Source organism: Sapajus apella, unplaced genomic scaffold, assembly GCF_009761245.1.
Source record: "Sapajus apella isolate SASKATOON/1434 unplaced genomic scaffold, GSC_monkey_1.0 scaffold76, whole genome shotgun sequence".
Lineage (NCBI taxonomy): Eukaryota > Metazoa > Chordata > Mammalia > Primates > Cebidae > Sapajus > Sapajus apella.
The window spans coordinates 8,951,718-8,977,768 of record NW_022437016.1 but is presented as its reverse complement, the minus strand read 5'-3'; the positions used below and the strand labels follow the sequence as shown (position 1 = coordinate 8,977,768).

Genomic DNA, 26,051 nt, shown 5'->3' with positions numbered 1-26,051 from the left:
GGGACTCTGCTTTTAGTCCTCAGGTGATCTCCAGACTTTCATGCTGTACCGTTTGATTCGGGCCCACATGCCAAATAGTTTTAATATGTTCTCCTTTTTTATTAAACAGGTTTTGTCATGTCCAAGAGATTTCCTGCTGGTAGCAGCTATAACTTTTTCTCACCATCAAGGCATTCCCTGCCCCTTGTTAACTCTCGGTCAGGGATTTTCTGCATACTTCTCTTCAAAATATTCTCGTTGGCATCGTATAGGCGGTGAAGTTTTCCCTGACTACCTTCGGAGTTCAGTACTCCCTCTTCCATCATTTAGAGTGTTTTATGCATAGTTGTAGTTTCAGGCTTTAAAGGCCTATTTTTACTTTGGGGGACATTCTCCTTTGTCCAACCTGAGCTTCACTTGTGTAGCAGGAGCTGAGGTATTTAGCTAGCACTTTCTGCCAGATTAAATATGTTGGAAATATTGAAGGCAGAATGTTGTAGTTACAGAGTTGAACTTGATTTCTAATGCCAGCTCTACATTTTAATATCCTTTTGACCTTGGGCTAGTTACTTAGTCTTTTCACATTAGCCTGTTTGGCTAATTAATTAATTAATTAACTTCTCTCCTAAACTCAGTTAAAAGAAGCCAACGTTTCCACTGTTGTAACAGAGACAGGGAGGAGGAACTAATGGATACAGATTTCGGTACGTACATCTGGTGCCTGGTCAGTGTCATTGTCTTTATGGTGGTAATAACAGCTAATGTTTATGACATGCTTACTCTGTGCCAGGCACTATTCTACATGCCCCAGTATACTTGTCTTTTTAAATCTCTATCACAATCCTTCGAAGTTGGTACTCCTATTATCTCCAATTTAGAAATGAATGAACAGAAGCACAAAGAGGTTAAGTAATTTACCCAAGGGATACAGCTGGAATAAGAACACTGGCGATCTGGTTCCAGAGCCCAGACTTCCAGAAGTATTTAATAAATGTGTATTGAATGAATGACTGTGTTGTTGGAAAGTTGAGGCAACTCTTGTCTGAACTTCTGTTTTCTTGGTGAAGTAGGTGGTAAGATCAGATACTGAGGATAAGGAAGAGAGAGTATGAAGATTAGAGATTTGAGTAAATATGGAGAATACTTAAAATAGTTATGTAGGCCAACTAGTGGTAAAGGCTGGATGGTGTTGAAAGCTTAGTTGATGTTGTAGATTTTATAAATGTAGAATCCTTAGAGGTATAATATGTTTGTGTGGAATTTTTCCCTAGCTATGCACATCAGCCTAATGTAGGCACAGAGAAGGTAAATAGTTGCATTCATTCAGGGATAAGGCATTTCCATGCATCAGGGATGAAAGGAAAAGAAACATATTCCTTTAGGGTCTGTATATGATGGACTATAGAAGTGAGCTGGATAAGCCAGTAGTGATGAAAAGAGAGTCTCATACTTGAGGAGAATGAAGAGACCATTAGTGATGAAGGTTAAGAACAGGTAAAATATGAGTTGTAAGATGAACAAACGCCAAGGATAAGAAACTAGTTTCAGAATTGGGAGGTCTTAATTAGTGATTGTAGAGGCAGAGCAGGTTTGGTAATGGAAAGGTTAATGGGAGACTAAAGAGGGGGTGGCTGGGATGCAATAAAGAAGGAGGTCAGAATGATGAGATCATTGAAGCACCTGAGATCCAGGGTGTTGAATGACTGCCCCCATCAGCTATGCAAATGGGTAGTTGTGCTTTGGGTATGCGGTAGGTAGGATGTCACAGTAGCAGTGGGCTTTAAAGACATTACTTTGTTGAATTTATATACAAATACTCATGTATGTATTTTTTGACTGACAAAAACTGTGTATATATTTATGCTGTATAGCATGATGTTTTGATACATGTATATATTGTAAAATGGCTAAATCAAGCTATTTAACATGAATATAATGCATATTTGTTTACTCCTTTTTGTGTAAATATTCTCAAATACACATTACTCATCTGAGATAGATGGGGGAGATACATTAAAAATAGTTCCTCTGGCCGGGCACAGTGCCTCATGCCTGTAGTCCCAGCACATTGAGATGCCGATCATGTGAGGTCAGGAGTTTGAGACCAGACTGGCCAACATGGCAAAACCTTGTCTCTACTAAAAATACAAAAATTAGCCTGGCATGGTGGCATGCACCTGTAATCTCAGCTACTTAGGAGGCCGAGGTAGGAGAATTGCTTGAACACGGGAGGTGTAGGTTGCAGTGAGCTGAGATTGCGCCACTGCACTCCAGCCTGGGCAACAAGAGTGAGACTCTGTCTCAAAAAAAAAAATAAAAAAAAAGATATCTCCCAAGATTTTTAGTTTAATTATAATCTTTGGGGGTACAACTTGTCTCTAACAACATTTAAAAATTATCAGAATTTTTTGAAAAGCTCAAACCAAATTTGTATGATGCCGAAGTTTTTTTTTGTTTGTTTTTTGCTTTTTTTAAATGAGCCTTTGTAAATGACTCGGCAGTGTATTGCACTCAAGTTGTCTTTTCTTGGTTGGTCAGTGACTAGAAAGGATTCCCTAGAGTGGTAGTTTTATTGAACTTAGCCTTCAGAATTCAGCATTCAAACTCCAATAGGGATTTCCCAGTTGATTGTTGCCTGTAACTAAACAAAAGCTTTCAAAACTCTTACTACATGGTGCCTTTTTGCAAAATTTCGTTTATGGTATAAAAAGACAAAACGGGACACACAAAATATCACAATACTCTATTATTACCTTTTCTTAGATTTAATAGCTTTCGGTGTGTACACTTTTTAAATTACTAAAAAACATCGGTATGAATCCAAGGATTATTTAGAGCTAGGTAAAGAATTTGGAAATGCTTTTGTAGTTCTTAGGTATGTTGGAAATTTGGATGTCATCATGATGTGATGAAAAGAGTATAAACTTTGAAGGCAGAAAGACCTGGTTTAAATACTAGTTCTACCTCTTGCTACCACTTGGCTATTGTGAGAAAGTTACTAAACCCTGAGGCCAGGCGCGGTTGCTGACGTCTGTAATCCTAGCACTTTGGGAGGCCAAGGCAGGCGGATCACAAGGTCAAGAGATCAAGACCATCTTGGCCAACATGGTGAAACCCCATCTCTACTAAAAATACAAAAATTAACTGGGCATGGTGGCATGCGCCTGTGGTCGCAGCTACTCACGAGGATGAGGCAAGAGAATCGCTTGAAACCTGGAGACAGAGATTGCAGTAAGCCAGTATCGCACCACTATACTTCAGCCTGGGTGACAGAGCAAGACTCTGTCTCAAAGAAAACAAAAAATAAACAAACAGAAAGCTCACTGAGTGTTGGATTCTTTATCTCTAGTGATAATTCTTAATTCATTGAGTTGTGAGTAGGGTAGGTAAATGTATGGCACATAGTGGTTGCCGAACAAATACTAATTTTTCCTTTCCAGTACCCCTCTTCCCATCATTCAAGTGAATTTTGGATCATTTTGTCTTGAGGAAATTTTGGTTTTTCAAGTTTCTTAGACATTCCAAATAGAAACTGCCATACATTTTCCAGCTTTCATGAGTGTGGCTAGTTTTTAGGAGAAATTTCAGTAGGGACTGTCAGCAGTGTAGTTTGTAATGCAGGTGTATTATATCTGCTGGAGTTGGCCCCTGCAGAGGTTAGGGTGTATGGGTGGGCCATCAATGAGCAGCAGGCTATATAGCAAGGCAGAAGCAAGCTAGGATGCTAGAGGAAGGCAGGATCTACAGAAAACTTACAGGGATATGGGGAAGTAAGAAATCAGGGATGGAGGGCAAGAGGCCTCTGACATTCGTTCTCTGGGGTCAAGTTCAGTCTGTGGCAAAGCAGAATCAGTGCCAAGCCAAGCATAGAGACTCAAGGGGAATTCAGTATGGGGAAAATGAGGCAAGAGAATGTCTTAGAGCAGAGTTGATCCCAGTGTAAGAATCAGTGCTTGATCATTACAAGAATTCTATCCAAAAGGCACAACAAAGAACATGCCTTCTCACCTGGAAACTGGGGCACTGATGCTCATAGAGGGGCGTGGGTTGGGAGTAGGATTGGGAAAGAGAAGTCCTGGGAACAGAGGAGGGCTTAGTTAGAGGGTCTGCTAAGCTGGCAGGGGATCTGTCTGCTCCATTTAGGCCTTCTTCCTGATAGCGTTGCAGATATGCTGGCATCTCCACTTTTTAAACATAGAACAGACTTGACCACTTTTAGTCCTGCTGGGTTGTAGAGTGACAGCTCTTGATATGCTGACCAGCTGGCTCAAGGTCGATTCTAGGGTAATGGTAGACAGCTTACTGATAGCCAAAAGGGGCTGAGGCAGGGGGAGTTATCCCAATACTGTAAATGAAATTCAAGTATGTTTAACACATGGTCATCTATTTAGTGTATCATACGTAACAGTGAAGTCAAAGCCAACACCCCTCCTGAAGAAATCAAAAGGTGTTTTATTAAGAGGTTCAAATTCAGTTAAAAACAAAATTCAAGTCTTAGGTACTGAGAATGCTAAAAGAGGTGGAAAACAGAAGGCTCTGGTAGTCTTTTTTTGTTTTTAAAAATTCCCAATTATGTAATCAATACATGCTCATTGCTCATCCTACTCCCCTGCCAAACTGAAGGTGCTATAAGAAAATAGAAGAAAAAAAAAACCCACATAACCCTACCATCTGCATGCAACAATGATGACATATTCTTTTACTTTTTTATATACTTATAATATTTTATATGTGGTTACTTAAAATTTATTTTATTTTTCTGGTCATGAATATACTTAGACTCTGAAGTAAATGTGCAACATTGCTAAAAAATTGAAGAAAATGGCCCAAAATTCCATCTACCCAGAGAATTTAGGCTTCCAAAAATATTGTGCAAGCAATGCATCAATATTTTCCTTGTAAATAATTAAAATAGCATAAATAATTAATATAGGTATAATGTAGGTTTCCTTTAACCACCTTTCAATTCCAGTCCTCTATCCAAAACAGAACTCTTAATACATAATTATGTATATTTTTTCATATGCATCTAATTATATAGCATATATTTAAGGTAATGATAAACACCTGAGAGTCTATTGCCCAACCTAAGAATATGACCGGTAACATTAAAACTGCTCCTGTTGGTGGACCACATGGGTTGTTTCCAATTTTTTCTTTTACTTTCTTTCTTTCTTTCTTTTTGGCTATAACACCGCTATTATGAAGCCTTAGAAAAGAAATTCTGCAATCTGCTATCACCATATCTCACCCACCTGCAAGTTTACCCATATATGCTACCTTCTCCTCTGTTATCATGGACACTAGCAAGAGCACAACCACACATCCACACAGTAGATTCCATCCCCTTTTATCTACTCAAGACATGATTCCATCAGTTCTCCTCTTCCCATTGTGAATTATTTTCTCCTCTCTATTGGATCTTCCCCTTATTGTGGAAGCATGTAGCTGTTTCTCCTATCTTAGTGGGTAGGAGTAGGAAAACATCCTCTTGAACTAATATTGCTTTCCCATTAGGTCTCAATTTCCTCTTCCCTCTACAGCAGAATTCCTTTAAAAAGTTGCCAAATTTGTTGTCTTCAGTTTCTTTCCATCTTCTTCATTGAAGCCATGCCAATCAGGCTTCCACTCCCACCACTCCTCTCAATCTGCTCTTGTCATGGTTATCAGTGACCAAAAATTTGATTAATTCTCAGTTCTCCTCTTTCTTGATTTGTTTGACACAATCACTGCCTCCTCTTTGATACATTTTCCTTGTACGACCTCCAGGGAACCCTATTTTCCTGCTACTTCCTTGGCTTTTCTTTCTGTCTCCTTTGTTGATTATTCCATACCTCCCCAAAGTGTTAAATGGTGCTTCGTTCCAAGGCTCAATCCTTGGGCTTCTTTTCTTTAAGTATATTTACTCCCTTGATTGCACCCACTGTCACGTCATGTCTATTAATATCTTCTGACAGCTCCCAGAATTAAATATCAATCTCAAACCTAGACTTTTCCCTTGAACTCCAGCTGCCTACATGTTCTCTTGGCTACCTGATAGGCATTTTCATATAACACATCCAAATTTCAGCTTCAGATTTTTCTCCCCAAATCTATTATTAGTCTTCCCCATCTCAGTTAAGGGCAATATCATTTTTCCATTTGATAATGCCAAAAACCTTGGAGTTGTTCTTGACTCTTTTCTCTTTTGTCCACACACTCTATATCCAAGCCATCCACAAATTCAGCTGTATCTTATATTGAAAAATATCTGGTATCTGATGATGTAGCTCCACCTCCACCGCTACTACCCTGGTCCAAGCTAGCATCATTTCTTGCTGCATTGGTAGACCTGGTTTCCCTGTTTCTAACCTTAGCCTCCTAGATGTAACTTTTCTCATACTGCATTTCTCATCTGATCCCAGAATGCAAAACAGGATTTGAGTGGCACTATTTTCTCATTTTTCCCAAAGATGGTACATACCATTCTTGCTGTGTCGATTACTACAGTCTTAATATCTATCTAGTTCTCTACTTCTTTTCTTCAAGGATGTTCTGCTTTTTCTGGTACTGTCCCTTTCCATGTAAATTTTAGACTCAGTAATATTATCAAGTCTCATAAAAACCAGGTTGAAATTTTCACTGAATACAGATAAGTCTGGAGTCAATTGACACCTTTATGTTAATGAGTTTTCCTACCCAATTCTTAAACATGGTGTCAGTTTATTTAGATTTTACTATCTTTTAAAAACACTTTAAAATTTCTTCCATAATGATCCTACATATCTTTGCTTCATTTTTTCCCTAACGACTTATGTTTTGTGGGTTCTATAAATGGCATATATTTTTAATTACATTTTTCTGTTCTTGTGTTATTTGGAAACTCAGTTGATTTCTGAATATTGATCTTTTGCCCAGCTACCTAATTCCAGTAGTTTATTATATATCCTTTTGGATTTCAGATGCAAAATTATATAATTTATAAATAACCACTTACCTTTTTTCCGCTTTCCTATTCTTTATATTCTTTATTTCCTTTCCTTGTCCAGCTGTGCTGCCTAGTACCTTCAGTGCAATGTTGAATAAAAGTAGAGATAATGAATATACTCTTATCATTCTTCATTTTAAAGAAAGTATAGGCCAGGCATGGCAGCCAACGCCTGTAATCCCAGCACCTTGGGAGACCAAGGTGGGCGGATCACTTGAGGTCAGGAGTTCAAGACCAGCCTGGCCAACATGGTAAAGCCATGTCTCTCCTAAAAATACAAAAATTAGCTGGGTGTGATGGTGTGCGCCTGTGCTCACGGCTACTCAGGAGGCTGAGGCAGGAGAATCAGTTGAATCCAGGAGACAGATGTCACAGTGACCTGAGATAGTGCCATTGCACTCTAGCCTGAGCGGCAAAAGTGACACTTCATCTCAAAGGAAAGAAAGAAAGTATATTAGCATTTCTCCAGTGAGTCTTAGATATTCTGCCTTAGATTAAGGAGATTCTTTTTTCCTCTTATTTGTTTTACTTACTTGCCTCAAATGGGTATGTCTAATTGCTGCTCTTAAACTAATTCATTTATTTGCTTTTGCTATCTTCATAATGCTTTGTCTCTGATGTGGTTTTTTTTTAAAAAACTTCATCTTGCATGGGATTTCAGCAATTCTCGAACATTCTTAACCATTATTTCTTTGACTTTTGATGCTTCTTTTTCTTATTATATCCTTCTGGAAATTTGATTAGAATACCTTAGGCTTTTTCACTCTTTCCTGTTGCTAATTTTCTTTTTTCAATTGTGTCTTCTTTTTGTCTATTTAGATCATATTATGAATAATGTCTGGAGCAAAGTATGTACTCCTTTGTGTTAGCTTCTTTTGCTCAGCATAACATTTTTGAGATTCATGTTATTAATATATGAGTAGCTTGTTCTTTTTGGTAAGGACTTATTACTACCATTTAAATTGTTTTACAGGTCCTTTCTTTCTTCCTCTCTGTCTTCCTTTGTGGTTGAGTGATTTTCTATAGTAATATGTTTTGATTCTTTGCTTTTTATTTTCAGTGTATCTATTATAGTTTTTTGCTTTGTAGTTACTATGAAGCATATAATAAAACATAACTACAACAGGTTATTTTAAGTTGATAACAACTTAACTTTAATCACATGGAGACCAAAAAACTCTGTACTTTAACTCCATCTCCTCACCCAACATTGTGAAATTTGATGTTATAATTTACATCTTTTTATAATATATATCCCATAACAAATTATCGTAGTTATTTTTTTTAGACTGGGTGTAGTGACTCACACCTGTAATCCTAGGTGGATGGATCACTTGAGTCCAGGAGTTTGAGACCAACCTGGGCAATATAGGGAACCCTCGTCTCTACTAAAAATACAAAAAAAAAAAAAAAAAAAATTAGCCATGCATGGTGGTGCATGCCTGTGGTCCCAGTTACTTGGAAGGCTTAGGCAGGAGAATCGCTTGAACCCAGGAAGCGGAGGTTGCAGTGAGCTGAGATTGCGCCACTACACTCCATGGGCTACAGGGCAAGACTCTGTCTCAAAAGAAAAATAAATTATTGTAGTTATTTTTTTAAATAGTTTTGTTTTTTAACCTTCATACTTATGATATAAATAAAGGACTTACATAACACCATTACAGCATTAGAGCTTTTTAAATTTGACTGTATACGTACTTTTACTGGTGAGTTTTATACTTTCAGATGTTTTATGTTACTCATTAACATCCTTTTCTTTCAGCTTAAGGAGCTCTCTTTGGCACTGCTTGTAAGACAGGTCAGGTGATAGTGAACTCCCTTAGCTTTTGTTTGTCTGGAAAAGTCTTAATTCTCCTTCATTTCTGAAGGACAGATTTGCTTGGTACCGTACTCTTGGTTGGCAGTGTTTTTCCTTCAGCACTATTAATGTATTATCCCAGTCCTTCCCGGCTTATAATGTTTCTGCTCAGAAGTTTGCTGCTGGGTGTCAGAACTCCTTTATGTGTTATTTGCTTCTTTTGTCTTGCTGCTTTCAAAATTTTTTCTTCATCTTTGATCTTTGACAGTTTGATTAGATTATATCTTGGGATAGTCTTATTTGAATTGAATTTGATTGGAACCTTTTGTCCTTTCTGTACCTGGATATTTGTATCTTTCTGTAGATTTGGAATGTTTTCTGCTATTTATCTAAATAAGCTTTCCTACTTCTTTATCTTTCTGAACTCCTCTTTGAATACCAGCAACTCATACATTGGCTCTTTTGATACCATTCCATAAATCCCATAAGCTTTCTTTATTCCATTTTTCTTTTTTCTCCTCTGATTGTATATTTGCAAATAACCTGTCTTAGACTTTACAGATTTTTGTTTTCTTCTTCTTAATCAGGTCTGCTGTTGGTGTTCTCTATTGCATTTTAATTTTATGTATTTTTCAACTCCTCAAAAATGTTTTTAAAAATTATTTTAGGCTCTCTGTTAAATTTTCTAATTCTGGTCACTTACTGTTTTTCTCATTTCATTGAATTGTTTATCTTCTTGAAGTTTATTGAGCATCTTTAGCTATTTCAGATTATCTATCAGGCATGATATATATCTTTATCTCTTTAAGGTCAGTCACTAGCACCTTATTTTGTCTGTTTAGTGACAACATGTTTCCCTGATCCTTGTAGTCATGCATCACCCTGTGTACATTGAAGAGGCAAACCTTTGTGGCTTTGTTTTGGAACCTTCTTCAAAAGTAAGCCTGTTCAGAGTTTCTAGGCTGGTTGTCTGGTCTGGTCCCTAATTCTCTGATTGCTGTGGCTGTCAGAAGGTACTTTAACATGGGTACCCCAGTGCTACCACACTAGGGTAGCTTTGCATGCTAAGCCCGTGGCTACCAAGGCTGATGCAGCACTGGCACGTACCTGATGCCCTTGGCTACTGAGAGCCTGCCTGTTGCTGTGGGTTATTCATAGCTTAAGGCCACTGTAGTCAGCTGGCAGTGATGCAGGCCAGAACTCAAATCTGTGTCATAGGAACTACAGGTTTCTGTCTGGTGCTGGAGTGGGTCTAGAAGTTTAGTTCACAGGTATCAGCCTGGAGTCATAGGCCATGTGGGTCTGCCTGATGCTGGGTTTTACGGTGGCAGGCCCAGGATTGGGGACCTAGGCAAAGTGTTACACTCATTTCTCTCTTTTCCCCCAGGCAGTTGGTAACTCTTTCCATTGCCAGAGGTAAGGGAAAGGGATGACATGGGTAATGCACAATTGTCCTTTCTACCCTCTTTGATGTGTCTTTCTTATTATTGTGCTGTAACCAGGCACCGTGATCTGTTACCTGGTTTCTTTAGCTCTTGTGAGGGTATTTTTGTGCATAGATAACTGTTTAAATTGATGTTTCTGTGTGGGAATGATCTCTGGAGAGTCCACTTCTACCATTTTGCTCTACCTTCTATCAGTGTTTACTTCTGAGTTCTCTGAAATCTCTGCATAACCTAAGAGCACAAAGATTTTCTCCTGTATTATCCTATAGACATTTTGTAGATTTATCTTTTATATTTAGGTCTTCAGTCCATTTCTATACATTTTTGTATGTAGTGTGAAATAAGGAAATTGGTATTAAAATTTTAAGTTCAAATTAATAAAATAATGGCTTTTATAATTGCAACAAAATATGAAATACTGAGGGATACACTGAACAACATATTTGCCTGACCTGTGCACTGAAACATACAAAACATTGCTAAGATATGTTTTTTTAAAAATATCTCAATAAAGAGATATACCGGGCTGATGGATTCAAGGATTCGATGTTGTCAGGATGTTGTATTGGTTAATTTTGTGTGTCAACTTATCTAGGCTATGGGGCCCAATTATTTGGTCAAACACTAGTATAGATGGTACTGTGAAGGTATTTTTAGATATGATCTAACATTTACAATCATTGACTTTTAGTAAAGGAGATTACCCTCCATAATGTTGGTGGTCTTCATCCTATCAGTTTAAAGCCTTTGGCGCAGAAACAAGTTTTCCATAGAAGAAGGAATTCTGCTTCAAGTCTGTAGTGTAAAAGTCCTTCTTGAGTTCCCAGCTTGCTGGCCTGCCCTACAGATTTTGGACTTAAGACTGCAACATCATTTGTTACCCGTTTCTAGCCCACTGGCCGGTCTTATAGATTTCAAACTTGCCTCAACAATTTCTTAACATAAATCTCTTTATATACACACAGATGCATACGTACAACAGTTGATTCTGTTTCTCTAGCAAACTGTTACTGATACAGATGTCAGTTCTCCCCAAATTAGTCTGTAGAGTCAATGCAATGCCACCAGGCCTTTTTTTCCTTCAGAAAGTTTTTCTTTCAGAAAGATTTTTGTAACAAAGGACGTAGGCAAAATAATTTTTTAAAAGAAGAATAAAGTTGGCGGACACATATTACCTGATCTCAAGTTTTATTGTGAAGCTACAGTAATTGAGACATTGTGCTATTGGTACAAGGGTAGACCATATAGGTTACCAGAAAAGAATAGAGACTCATCTGATATATAGATATTAAATTTTAGAAAGGTGCTAAGGTAATTCAAAGGGTAGTCTATTAAAAAATGAAAGGGTAGGACAGGCATGGTGGCTCACACCTGTAATCCCAGCACTTTGGGAGGCCGAGGTGGGTGGATCACCTGAGGTTGGGAGTTCGAGACCAGCCTGGCCAACATGGAGAAACCCTGTCTCTACTAAAAATATGAAATTTAGCTGGGTATGGTGGCACATGCCTATAATCCCAGCTACTTGGGAGGCTGAGGCAGGAGAATTGTTTGAACCAGGGAGACATAGGTTGCAGTAAGCTGAGATCATGCCACTGCACTCCAGCCTGGGTGACAGAGCAACACTCTGTCTCCAAAAAAAATTAAAAAATGAAAGGGTAGTCTATTAAAAAATATTGATGGGGCAGTTGGATATCCACAGGAAAAAAAAAAAAAAAAAAGGAACTGATTTTTGGATGAAATTACTTTGTCCAATACAGAAGAAGAAAATAATTATCTTTATTATTTCAGAGATGGGCACAGGGAGCCAGGGTGAGGGGGAACCTGGAAGATGGGGGCAGGGTGAGCTTGAGGGAGAGTTCGAAAATAATTACCTGTAATTTCATCATCCAATGATAGATATTGTGATGTTTTCTCTTAGACATTATATGTAATGTACAGATAACATAAATTTTTAAATTTACATGTTTGAAATCAACCTTTTTACTGGATTTGCTTTTTACATGTTGTTATAACATCGCAACTTTCTATGTGAAGGATATTTGAATGACCCTCTGATACTGAGTCATGAAGGTGTTCCATATGCTACCTAATGACTCTCTACTATTGGAATTAATAGTAATAACTGCCATTTCTTGGTTACTTTCTACATGGAAACTATGCTAAGCAGGTTATATGGATTGTATTATTTACTCCTTATGACAGCTCTTTCAGTTAGTTGGCTCCATTAAAAAAAAAAAAAAAAAAGTAGGAGGAACCAAGGGTTAAGTCACTTGCCTATCTCTAATGTGTGAAACTTGGACTTATAATTAATTGTTTTTTATTCCAATACCTGAGAAAAATATACTGTCATTTGTTAGGCTCTATATAGCTTTTTGCTACAGTAAATTCTGAGGCAGATATCTTTGTGTAGAAATTATTGTCTACATTTTAGACATCTGAACTTCTTTTCTTCTACTAGTCCTTTATATGTTTGATCCATCTTCACTGAATGAGATATTTGCAAAGCCAGTGTAGGTGTGCACTGTGGCATGCAGGGCAAAGCAGTGCACAAACTGCCAAGCTGTTCTTTTGGTTGCTGGTGGCCTGAGCCAACTAGCACCAGGCCAGGATGGGCATTTCTGTAGGAATGCAGATCTGCTGGGGAGCAAGTCTAAGGGATCTGCAGAGCTAACTGTTTGGTGGTTAGACTCCCGTTGTAAAACACAGGAGAAACAACTTTAGTAGTCTGTACCCTAGGACATTTTTAAATGAAATTATATAATGTTCGTCAACTGACTTAATCCTCCTCTGCCTTGCTTTTCCATCTGAGAGAAGAGCACTAAGTTAGAGCTTTGTCACTGAGTAAAATGCCCTAAAAAGTTAGTGTTGCCCAGTGAGCAAAATCATATCTAGTGATGATTTGGAAAGTCACTAAGGGGTCAGTACTACACTGGTGGTATAGCTTTGAAGCTAGAGAGACTTCGGTTCAAATATAGCTCTAAACCACGTATAGTTTACCAAATGATTTCAGACAAATTTCCTGAGTCTTTTTGAGCTCTGGTTTTCTAATTACTTGGAATATAAAACAAGCACACACTTATCTGTAAGCAAGGGATCTCTTCTCATGACTCCTTGATTTGTTCTTTGGACGTTTCCCCACCTTATTTGGGCTGTGATTTTGTAGAAGAATCAGGGTCCTCTACTTCTCCAGACCCCTGATATGATCTAAGGCTTCTTTCCTCTAATGAGCAACTTATTTCTGCTTATTCCTTATGATACAGTAATGATAGAGTTACATCTTTTTGGCTCTTAACTTCTGTTATCTGCAGGTCTGCCTATCTTCTGCGTTGTCTTTACCTGTTACTGACAGCAAAAGTGGCCTAAGTGAGATAGGAGGTCATGTCTAAATTTGTGAAGAGTTGTTTTTAAACAGCCTAAAGATTGTGTTTATATTTAGAATTTTTTTTCACTTAAGGCTTATGTACCATTAGTGTTAGGATGAACAAAAATAAAGCACAGCAGCTCTAATAGTCTCTCCAGTACACCTTGTGTAACTCCCTGACTTCTGGGGTTCCTGGTTTTTCACACTGAGGCTTCAGGAACCCTGGACACTCACTACAGAATGGGAGAGGGAGGAAGGAAGGAAGAGCGAAACTGTGAAGTAACTCAAGAGTGGAAAACCAAATACCGTATGTTCTCACTGATATTTGGGAGCTAAGGTATGAGGTCAAAAAGGCATAAGAATGATACAGTGGACTTTGGGGACTTGGGGGGAAAGAATGGGATGGGGCAAGAGATAAAAGACTGCAAATAGGGTGCAGTGTAGACTGCTCGGGCAATGGGTGCACCAAAATCTCACAAATCACCTCTAAAGAACTTGCTCCTGTAACCAAATACCACCTGTACCCCAATAACTTGTAGAAAAATAAAAATAATAAAATTCTAGAGCAAAAAAAATTGGAGAAAGATAGCTGGTGGGTAGAATAATATGGGAAGACATACTTTTAAATTAATTTTGTCTTGTATGACTAGAGACACACTGGTTTTTGCCTAGAGAAACCTTTGTTTAAAATGGTTGTTTTTTAATGCAGGGAAAAAGTGGAGTATGGAACCTAGGTTGGGATGAAATAAATATGCATGTGTGCATTTTTTTTTTCCTCCTCTTAAAATGGCAAGCAAGGTATCTGGGGAACAGATATACTCTGCAAATGGATCTTCACCATGTTGGAATTTGGGGATTTCTCTTAATGCAAAAGAAATGCCCCCTTTTATGGTTTATATACCTCTCATTTACATTCAAATTTAACTGGCACTAGTGGCAGGTATTTTGTAAGATGTGGCTGATACATAGCACCTTACAAAGTTTATTTTGAGTGATCAACAAAGGATACTGGTGAGTAGAGACCTTTTTAGTTGTGTGGTTCTTATTTCTTTATTTTCCTATGTCCAACCTAACTAAGCTTGAGAGGACATAATGTGGATCAGATTAACATAGTAATTTAGAAAGGAACACGCTCTATCCCTGCCTCTTCGCTGTCTAATGAGTTCATGTAAAAAATATATCAAAAGAAATTCTCATTGCAGAATCCTCACATTTCAAAGGGGAGTATATTTATTATGAGAACTGCTGATTCATTAGGAATGCTTCCTAATTCTAACAGCAACAGCTGCTTCTGGTTAGAATCCACTCTGTCTCTCTTTTGTGCCCTGTCTCTCCAAAGGGATGTTAAATTTTGGTTTAAGACTTTCTCTTTCGCTTTTTCTCTCTCACTCTTTCTTTCTCCAGTTATAATGCTTTATTCTTCTCAGTGTTCATAAGATTTGGACAACCTACTGTACCCGCTCTCCACCTTTAAAAATGACTTTCCTTAAGATTAAAAATCCTAACAGAACTCTTCTGATAATGTGTTTTGTTTGCATTCACAGTGGCAGTGGAGTGTATTGTACAGCAGCAAAGAAAAAAGTTGAGACACCTTGTAGTCATGAATTCTAAGTGCAGTAATTTAAAGTACAGGCAGCATTTCAGAAACTGCCATTGTCCATTAAGTGAAACCACTGTATTAACGTATCATAGCATGCTGTTCTAATCACTTTTCTCCAAATACCAGCTTTTGAAAGAAACATGGCTGTATTTTTTTTTATACAAAATCTGAAATCGTGTAATTGAATGGCTTGGCAGAATAGGTAAATGAATGTAGCAACATGCATTCAAATATGTCTCTTGGGTTTGTAATGAGCTGATTGAAGTTCACAGTTGTAAGACTTGCCATTTTATTTCCTGATTTTACATTCCGGACCCAGACAAAGGTGCCAGGTTTTTTTGTGTGTGTATTAACAGAAAAAGGAAGAAGAAAATTGTTCATAAAAATCAGGTTGCCTTTTCTGGGCATCACTATTGGATTCTGTGTTCCAGTAACCTTCATTCAACTGTCCTTCTATAAAATAAAGCATCTTCTAATGTGACCATTTCTATTTAATTTTAGAATTATTAACTGCCTCTGGTAGGGCTGAAAGAAATTCTGTCATGCTGGCTGGGATTGGTAGTCTGCCACGGATGTGTGCCCACACTAGTGTGAGAGAGAGTTGTTGCCTATGCATACTTCTCTCATAGTGTTAATCTTAGTAATTACACTTGTTGATTTACAAGTCTGAATTCCCCACTAGACACTGAGCTTCTTGAAACTAGAGATTGTATCAGATTCACCTGTTAGCCCCAGAACCCAGCAGAGGACCTCACAGTCAGTCAATGGTTCATGACCAATGAGCTATAGAATGCTGTATTAGGGTTCTCTAGAGGGACAAACTAATATGATATATATAGATACACACACACACACACACACACATATATATACATACATATATATATAGTAATATATATATGAGTTTATTAAGCATTGACTTACATGATTACTAGGTCCCACAGTAGGCTGTCTGCAAACTGAGGAGCGAGGAGAGCCAGTCAGAGTCCCAAAACTGAAGAACTTAGAGTCCGATATTCAAGGGCAGAAAGCATCCAGCAGGGGAGAAAGATGTAAACTGGGAGGGTAGGCCAGTCTCTCTCTCTCTCTCTCTCCTTTTCACAGTTTCCTTCCTGCTTTATATTCATTGGCAGCCGATTAGATTGTGCCCACCAGATTAAGGGTGGATCTGCCTTCCTCAGCCCACTGACTCAGATGTTAATCTCTTTTGGCAACACCCTCACAGACATACCCAGGATCAATATTTTGTATCCTTTAATTCAATCAAGTTGACGGTATTAACCATTACAAATACTAAGCCAAATGGGTGTTGGTGTAGATACCAAAATGTGCAGCAGACAAAAAGATCATCCAGCTTTGGAGCTAAACAGACATAATTTCAAATCCTGGTTGAGTAAGAGACTGGGAATTGCTTACAGAATGCAATTGAGATGTTGATATTTTAGGACAGTTCTAGATATTAAAAACAGCAACTGCACTACTATACATTCAGACGAGAAATCACGTGCTTTTGGTAGGAGATAGGGCAGAAGAGGAAAGGACAGAGTAATATTGGGAGATTGCCATTCACTGGGCACAGAAGGATCTATTTCTGGGTTTGTTGGGATGTCCTTTAGGCTCTGCAGATGTGTGGCTCTGGGTAAGTCCTTATATTCTCTGAGCTCATCTTCTGCCACAAAATGAGAGAGTTGAACACTTAGAGCAACTGGCTTTCCCACTTCCTTTGCCCCACCTGGTTGGCTAGGTGACAAAGAGCTTGGGTTCTACCTTTTCTGTTCAAGGAGCAAACCCTTAGCACCACTCATGGTATTATGACCAGACCTCTGGGGTGAGCATGATTTCTTAGCTAGGGAGAGAACTGGCATAATATGGAGGTTCTCAACCCCAGCATACATAGACAGACTTGGTTTATTTCACTCATTTGTGAGATGTTTCACAAATAATTTGTTAGTATTAAATAATATAGCTAATGAAATTTGTGGATGATATACTGTTTTGATACATTAGGTGGACTGGAGACATTCCCATAATACCCCTCACTTGACATGGAGTGGCAGCTGGCACCACGGAGTTGTGATACATGGGCATACCCGTGGAACTATGTTACCATTAAAACTTGCCCTTCATTGGTCAGCAGTCAGGGAAAAAAGCTAAAATATACAGTGTGGCTTCAAAGATCCTCATAGAAGCCAGACTCAAAAGGCTATGTACTGTATTATTCCATTTCTATGATGTTCTGGAAAAAAAAAAAGAACTATGGGAATAGGAAACAGATTAGTGGTTGTCCAGGGCTGAGATTTGGGGAGGCAAGGTTCACCACAAAGGAGGCAACACAGGCAAGCTGGGTGGGGTGTGATGAAGTATTCTATACCTTGTCTGTGGTGGTTACACCAATGTGGGTGTTTGTCAAAAGAGTGACTTTTACTGAATGTTTAAGAAGTGAATTTTTAAAAGAGATGGTGGGAAGGACAGGTAGAAAACAGATGATCTCAGTATAGTGTGGTAATAGATACTTGGTAAGGGGGATTCAGTTGGATGGGGCACAAACAAACATTTGGGGGCCCTGAACATGTTGTATATATTCATTGTGGGTGGTGGTTACACAGCCGTATGCAGTTACAAAATTCATCTATATGTACACAGAGAATGGGTGAATTTTATTTTATATAAACTATAATTCAAAGTTGATTTTTAAAAAAGAAAAGGGATCATGAGCTTCAGAATCAGAGAGACCTTACTTCAAATCTTGACCATTTCTTCACTTGTTTGGTGATCTTGAGCAATTCACTTCATGTCTCTGAGCCTCAGTTTCCTCGTCTGTACATTATAGCTGAAAATACCCATCTCACATAGCTGAGGTGAGAAATAGAAACAATTCTTGATGGAGCTAAGGTACCAGAAATTTTCATTTTCATCCCATAAATGGCTCAGAGAACAGAGCTGGTCTTTAAATTGACTGAAGCTGCCCTATTTTAGAGTCATAATAAAAGTTAAGTTCAGACATTTGTGAAAGGTAAAAATGTTAATATCCATATGTTTGTTTAATAATAGCTCTTAGAATCTTATTAGCATTGCTGTCTTTTATATCACTATAGCTAAATCTTCTAGGGTTAAGTCTTACTTAATTATTTAAGTAAGAATAATATATGCTGTTCCTTCAGTCGGGAAGGCGCAAGGAAGTACTTGTAGCGTTAACTCGGAGAGTCGTTCACTGAGGAATGGTTGAAAAAGTACTAGTGACACATTTATGATCCCCTTTTTTTTTTTAATTTGCTTTCATTCTGTCTTTGAAATGAAATCTTTATCTTGTGTTAAGTGAATAAATATTAATTTTAGAAATCCCTGTTGGCCCAGCCCACTGTTTTGTGACTGACGCAATCTTGAAAGTAATTGGAAAGAAAATCTGTGTGTTTGTGGCACTAAACATTTTAAAATCATTCAAAATGTGGTTGAGAACCATTCTTTCTCCTGAGAGAGTAGACATCTACCTAACAATCATAGCAGAAGCTATTTTTGAGTGTCTGGTATGTTGTGAACTGTGATAAGCACTTTGTGTTATTTTGCTTAATTTGTTCCATACCACCACCTTGTTAGGTAAACAGGAAATATGGCCCTTTTGCAGAGGAAAGTGGCCTTGGAGAGTTGAAGGAACAGCTCTCAGGGGAGCCTGCTCTTCAGGGGAGAACCACATCTGCAGCTCCCCTCCTCTGCTGCCGTGTCTCACGATGGACACTGCTTCTGAAGGAAGCAGGCAACCTTCTGCCTAACATGTCCAGGCCAACCTTCTGCCTGACAGGAGCTCCTTGGTTAGCTCTCTTCTCCCAGAGTCAAATCTATTTTAAAAATTTTATTTAGTAAGTAAAAGAGCACTGACAGAGGCCCTCATTTCTGGAACCTCATTCTTCCTTGAGGACTTTGACCAGCTACACTGGTTTAAAATTTTTTAGTTTATCCGGTTCCAGACTCTCCTCCTTCTAAAGCGTTCTTTTACAAAGACACAACCGATCAGGCCTGTTCTCTGCTGAAAACCCTTCTTTGATTTCAGAAAAAGAGTTAAACTCCATGGTCCAGCATGTAAATTTCTTACAAGCCAGGCTCTTTGGACTGCTCTAGTTTCATCTCTGCTGCTGCCAAAGATCCTCTCTCCACTCATCCCCACCTCCAAAAAAAAAAAAAAAATCACACAAAGAAACACCCTGCTCTACCCTTACTCTGGGATCCAACCACCCTGAGCCATTTGCAGTTCTTTGTTTCTGTACCTCTGTAATTTTTGGTTTCCTCCAGACGGAGTTGTGCCTCTCATCCAGTTCCTCTTCCTTGCTTAGTCGAGACTGCAGTCTAGTTGAGATGTCCTTCCTCAGTGCTGCCACAGCTCTTTGCCGACCTGTGTTGCAGCGTCCTCACGTAGCATTGTGATCCATCCTTTACAGGTCTCTTTCCCAAGAAACTTAGAGTTCCTTGAGGACAGACAGCACCGTGTCTTGTTCGTTTATGTATCCTAGCTGTCCAGGACAGGACTGGCATGCATCTATGCTTACTAAATGTTTATATGAATGATCCAGTCTTAAAGATTTGGCCTTAAAATCTAACAGGGAAAAAAATAGATTCTCACCTCTCTTTTTTTCCCTCTCAACTAAGAGTGACCTTAGATAAGGGAGGGTCTCTTTCTTCCTGAGCCTACCAGGGTTTATTGAGGCTGACTGTACCCACATTAAGGAAAGGTCACTGAAAACCTTATTAGCTCACCACCCTTGCCCTGGAACTGAGATCCATGATAAGCATGGCGCAGGAGGAAGAGCATGAGGCTCTGGTGTGACCAGTTTATTAAAGAGCACAAACTTCCTCTTCATCCAGAGAGCCCATTTTGGAACTAGGTCATCACAGTTATTAAGCTCACTTACAGAAGCAGGAAGGCTGTTACTTCCTCATTCTGTTCTCCCTGATCAATCCATCTCCCTAGCCGTTCGGCAAGACCACTGGGACGTTGGTAGGCAGAGGAGAATCATACCTGTGGCTGTTTGTTTTTTAAAGAAAGCAAAGGAGGGGAATAGTTTTATTAAGAGTTAATAAAAATAATACAGTGTGTGTGTGTGCATGTGTGTGTAGAACATTTGGAGAATATAGGAAAACACAAAAATTAAAATGAAAAAGTCATTTGTATCTATTATAGAGCCTGCTTTTATATCTAAAAATATTGCAAACATTTTTCCATGTTAAATATTTTTCTATAGTCTGATTTTAATGAATATATAATATTTCATCATTTTGATAGTTCATAATATATTGTAATCATTCTATTATATATTTAGGTTGCTTTGAAGTATTTTTAATTATAAATAACAGAGTGCTTAACAGGCAACTTTTTTTCTTAAATTTTAAGGCACTGCATCCTCAATACATAAACTGTAGAAAACACAGAAAAGAATACAGAAGAAAAAGATTATCTACAATCCCATAATCTAGAAATAACCATGATTTATCTTTTCTTCTAGTCTTTCTAGGAGCATATATGATTGTATATGATACATAGTGGTGTATACCCTTTGTTTTTTCTTTTCTTCTTTTCCTCCCTCCTTCCCTCCCTCACTCCTTTCCCTCCGTCCTCTTCCTCCCTCCTCTTCCTCCTTCCCTCCCTCCTCTCCCTCCCTCACTCCTTTTTCTCCCTTCTTTTCCTCCCTCCCTCCTTTCCCTCCCTCCCTCTTTCCTTCTCTCCTTTCCCTTCTCTTTTTCCTTTTCTTTTTTGGTACAGACTCTTGCTCTGTCATCCAGGCTGGAGTACAGTGGCGTGATCTTGTCTCACTGGAACCTCCACCTCTTGGACTCAAGCCATCCTCCTGCCTCAGCCCCCTGAGTAGCTGAGGCATACAGGACTGCAATGACTACAGGTGTGAGCCACCAAACCCAGCTAATTTTTGTATTTTATGTAGTGACAGGGTTTCCCCATGTTGCCCAGGCTGGTCTTGAACTCCTGGGCTCAAGTGACCTACTCATCTTAGCTTCTGAAAGTGCTGGGTTTACAGGCATGAGCCACCACGCCTGGCCATTCTTTTCAATCTGTATTACTTTATGGACATTTTCTCATACGCTTAAAAATAATCTAAAATACAATTTTCTGTTGCCTGGATTTGCTGTAATCTACCTCACCATTCTCTTAGCACATGTTTAGAGAAGTGTATGTGTTGTGCTCTTATAAGTAATAAAAGAACTACCATTGAAAATATATTGTGAAAAAAGTCACAATATTTAATACTGGTAAAAATGTAGTAAAAATGATTCATGCATACATTTTTCCGGCTTTGTTTTGATTTTCTACTTTTCGTAGTAACTCATTAAAAGGCAAGCTTTCTGCACTTTTTTTTTTTTTTTGAAATGGAGTCTTGCACTGTTGCCCAGGCTGTAGTGCAGTTGTGTCATCTTGGCTCACTGCAACCTCTGCCTCCCAGGTTCAAGCAAATATCCTGCCTCAGCCTCTCAAGTAGCTGGGATTACAGGCACCTGCCACCATCCCCAGCTAATTTTTGTATTTTTATTAGAGACAAGGTTTCACTGTGTTGACCAGGCTGGTCTCGAATGCATGACCTTGTAATCCACCAGCCTTGACCTCCCAATGTGTTGGGATTACAGGTGTGAGCCACTGCACCCAGCCCTGCACTCTTTCAATCTTATGTGAGTTTATGAATTTATATCAGAGGTCAGGTATGGTGGCTAACACCTGTAATCCCAGCACTTTGGGAGGCCAAGGCAGATGGATCACTAGAGATCAAAAGTTCGAGACTAGCCTGGCCAACATGATGAAACCCTGTCTCTACTAAAAATACAAAAATTAGCTGGGCATGGTGGCATGTGCCTGTGATCCCAGCTACTTGGGAGGCCGAGGTGGGAGGATCGCTTGAACCTGGGAGGCGGGGGTTGCAGTGAGCCAAGATCACGCCACTGTACTCTAGCCTAGGAAACAGAGTGAGATACTGTCTTGAGAAAAAAATAAAAAAGAATTTACATCAGAGAAATGTATTTCTGCCAGGAGGTTTGCTGACTGAGCATCTTTTCTCTAAAATTCAGTTTATAGGATTTCTCTTTTGAAAATTATAAATATAGCTATATTTTGAGGGAGTTTTTAAACAACAAATTTAGGCTTTTGTAACATTATGGACTCTTCTCTTGGCTTACAATAAAGCAATGCCATCTGTACAAAGGTTATTTTAAAAATTGGGAGTGGCTGAGATTAGGCGTTCCATCAGGGTTTCAACAGAGAATGACCAATGGCATTTTATGTTGTAGCTTTGGGCACCTTGTCACGGATTCCCAGCTCTTCAGCCTGCTTGTGTTTGAGATCCTCTGTTCTGTTGAAAGCCTCATTTGAAGAACCTGCCTATTTCATGCTGTGGCTGCTGTGTGGTTTTGGTGCAGGAGGAATGCACACCATACCTCTTTTCAGGGCGGCCCAATCATTACTTATCACATTTTCCAAGTTTTGCGCTTGCTTGTTGACTCTATCACATCGTTCCTAACGCCATAATGATTTCTTGTACAAATCTAAACCAGGGACCAACTTTAGTGGAAGTAATGCCATATTCAACTCTCTACTCAGTGCCTGACTTATATATATTAGGCAATGAATGAGTGAATGAATGCTGTCTATAAAACAAATGAGCTTAATTATTATCTCATTTTGGCTTAGAGAATGAATGAGTGAATGACTGCTGTCTATAAAACAAATGAACTTAATTATTATCTCATTTTGACAACTTCAAATCAAATGTAAAGCTTAAGCACTGTCTAACATACACTTTACTGAAACCATTCCCAGAGATTTTTTTCAGAAAGTACTTACTTGGTATAGGAAGACACAGAGAACCAGATTTGACCCTGATCTACTCTGTGGCTGTGTGACTCTGAGCGAGTTACTTAGCCTTTCTTTGCATCAGTTTTGCCGTATGGTATCTGGGGATATAATGGTACTTACTTAGAATTACAATGAGCAAATGAGCAAAGGCATGTAAAGCTCCTGGCATTTGGTAATTCCGGAATAAAGAGTGGTCTCTACCACTATTAGAATATTTGCCACTCTACTTCTAATACTTTGATCAGTTTGATGCACAGCAGTCAATGTGCTTGGACCTAGGTGGATCTTGTAGTTATAGTTGAATAGATTAAATCTTCTTCAGGGTTGCTGAACTTCCATGTGGTTAATTGTGTACAAAGAAATAATTTTGCTTCCCTCAGCCTGACCCAGGTCTGCTGCAAAACTAGATAGCCGTGGAGGTTTTCCTCAGAGTGGGAGAATCTGGTGGGCCAGACAGAATCCTGCGGCAGAACGAAGCAAGAAAGGCTGCTTGCCTTGCACGAACTCCTGCTTTACCGCCCTCAAACCCCTCAGTTTCATTTTCAGAAACATTTTGGGAAACACTCGGTGAAAGAGCTGCTTCGTCACTAAAGGTAACTTGAGAGCAGACCAGTTTCCGGCCTGTCTTTGTTGCCAGCTCTCTAGTTGAAAGCTTCTACTTCGTACCCAAAGGAGGCTTTGAACATCAGCTGTCTGGAACAATCTCTGGCCTTATCGCTTATTTTAATGTTCCTTGCACAGGATCATTCTTGGATGTGGTGCTCTGGGCAATCTCACCCCAGAGTGCTTCCCTTCCTTTATTTAACCTCTGACCTGTGAAAACAAGAGTTAATCAAGAGTTCTAAGGTAGCTAAGAGGAAGGGGAAGTGTTTGGTTACAAATTAAATATGAACAAGTCATAAGTCATAAATCCCCAATAGTGCCACCAGTTGTGTGTCTCAAGTTGCATATGGTACAGAGTGTTTGGGTTATAAATTCAAGTTCAGAGCTCTCTGATTGCTTGGGGGTAGGTGTGAGGTTCATTTTATTTTGGCCTAAAAATCTGCCTTTTAAAACATTTCTTTTATTGGACTAGCTTCATTCATATCCTACTTTCTCTGTGTGCCTGTCTCTCCTTCTTCCTTTCTTTACCTGCCTGCCTGCTTGTGTTGATTGGTGTGCTGTTCTGTGAATTGAGACAGAACTGCTTCCCTGAAAGAAGTTAAGCATATGGAAAAAGTTGCCAAGGAAAGGCATTGAAGCATAGAGCGTAAATGGGTTTAAGAGACAGCCAGACACTTTTATAGAGAGATTTGCGATTGAATGATATAACATTCAAGCAGAGATCTGGGGTGGAAATGAACTTAAATGAGTACTATTTGTGGAAAGCTGATGCCCTGTCTAATCTAGCATTTCCTTAATTGTCACCATAAGCATACATTTAAAGCTTTATACTTTAAATTAAAAAAGGCAACACAGTCTGTTTAAGAATCTAAGACATAGGCCATAGTTTTTCTAGAAAAAGTTCTTAAAAATATGCATTTAGGGTATAGCAGAGGTATTGGGTCTTGACACGAAGCACTGGAAGCTTAAAATACTATTCTGCCGTATTTGATTAAAACATTTTAAATTGAGCTATTTATATTTGTGTTTCTGAATATAACATGTACACTAATTCCTGAAGCAATAAAGAGCTGACACATGACTAGTGTCCCTGGAGCTGGCAAAGTAAGAAAACACGCTGAATTGTTGGGAGGCAGCCAGAGTTAGATTGCTCAGAACACTTGGAGCCGAGGGGCTTTTGGAGGCGAGTTTTCCTTTATCTTACCAAGCACTACAGTGAGAACCACAAGGTAAGGATTTTATATCCTAATCTCAGGATTGATCATTGTATGTGATCATATAACTATTTTATTGTATTGTTTAGAGCACGTCAGACTTAGAAATCATACTGGACTGGTTTTGTGTCTGGTCTGTGGTTTTAGTAGCTGTGTCATCTTAGGGAAATCACTTCACTGAGGCTCAATTTTCTCATCTGTAAAATGGGATAATTATTCATCTCACAGAGTTATTTAGAGTAATATTTCAAAGCACCTAACACTTGATACATAGTTTCCCCCCTTACTGTATTAGCTTCTACTCCCTGACCCTAAAATGAGATTAATATCAAATAGCATCTGACTGGAATAATTGATTTTTTGTTTATCACCGCAAGTAGGACAGGGCTCCTCGTATAGCCATTTCTTCCTTTTGTTGTTTTTTTTTCTGGTAGAGACTGTATTTCTTAGGCTATGAACACTCCAGTAGAATGGGCTTTGGTTAGAACCTCGCTAACCCGTTACATTATATTACAGTAGTAATTTAAGCCATAAAATAAGATACTCTGAATGGGGAAAGTCTTGCAGGTGTGTGAATGCAGGAGTAGGCAGCATCATAAACTCTCTTAGGAAAATGATGAAAGGCCTGTGTGCTCACCCTGTCTGGGCTCAGTGGAAAATATTGAGAATTACACTGAATTGTCAGTGCAGGTGCCATTATTCCAAAGATCTCATGTTACCAACACTTCACCGGTGATAACAGAAAAGTGCCTCTGTGCTTTCCTCCTGAGCAATCTCCTTCAATCAAAGTAATGCCGTCATAGAAAAAAAGATGACAAATCCACTCTCTAAAAGCAACAATTATTGAATGCCCATCAAGAAAGAAAAGAGCCTTGTTTCCAAAATCAAATCCAAGTGTATGTTTGGGTAGATTTATATAAGCACAGATGTTTTATGGGAGTTTTTGGTGTTTTTTCATAATGCAAATTAATATTTCCACTCATTCAGTACATACAATATATTTTCCCGCATAGATATAATAGGTATCACAATGGGATGTTAATTATGGACATAAATCAGGGATTCTTTAGCTTAGCTGAATATCATAATCAATTTACAGTTTGGGATTAGCAGCTGTGAGCAAAGCAGAATGCCCAGACTGGGCGAGACTGGCTTAGAGCTCCCAAAGGGGATTGTGATTTTCTCTTATTTAGGTTCCCTTGACTTTTGATCTTATCAAAGAGTATGGTATTATCAGGGTG

The 26,051-nt window shown here is 38.8% G+C and overlaps 1 protein-coding gene across 8 annotated transcripts in view; it reads left to right on the top strand.

The window, feature by feature from the left end:
- DENND1A (DENN domain containing 1A) overlaps positions 1–26,051 on the top strand; it is a 545,539-nt gene that overhangs the window by 219,471 nt on the left and 300,017 nt on the right. Inside the window, exon 1 of one of the 8 annotated variants that reach the window (XM_032251635.1) lies at positions 16,014–20,137. The exons of the other annotated variants lie outside the window; for them this stretch is intronic. The gene's annotated coding sequence lies outside the window, so the exon portion shown is untranslated. Of the gene's footprint in view, positions 1–16,013; positions 20,138–26,051 lie in introns of those variants that run through there. 8 annotated transcript variants of the gene reach the window in all.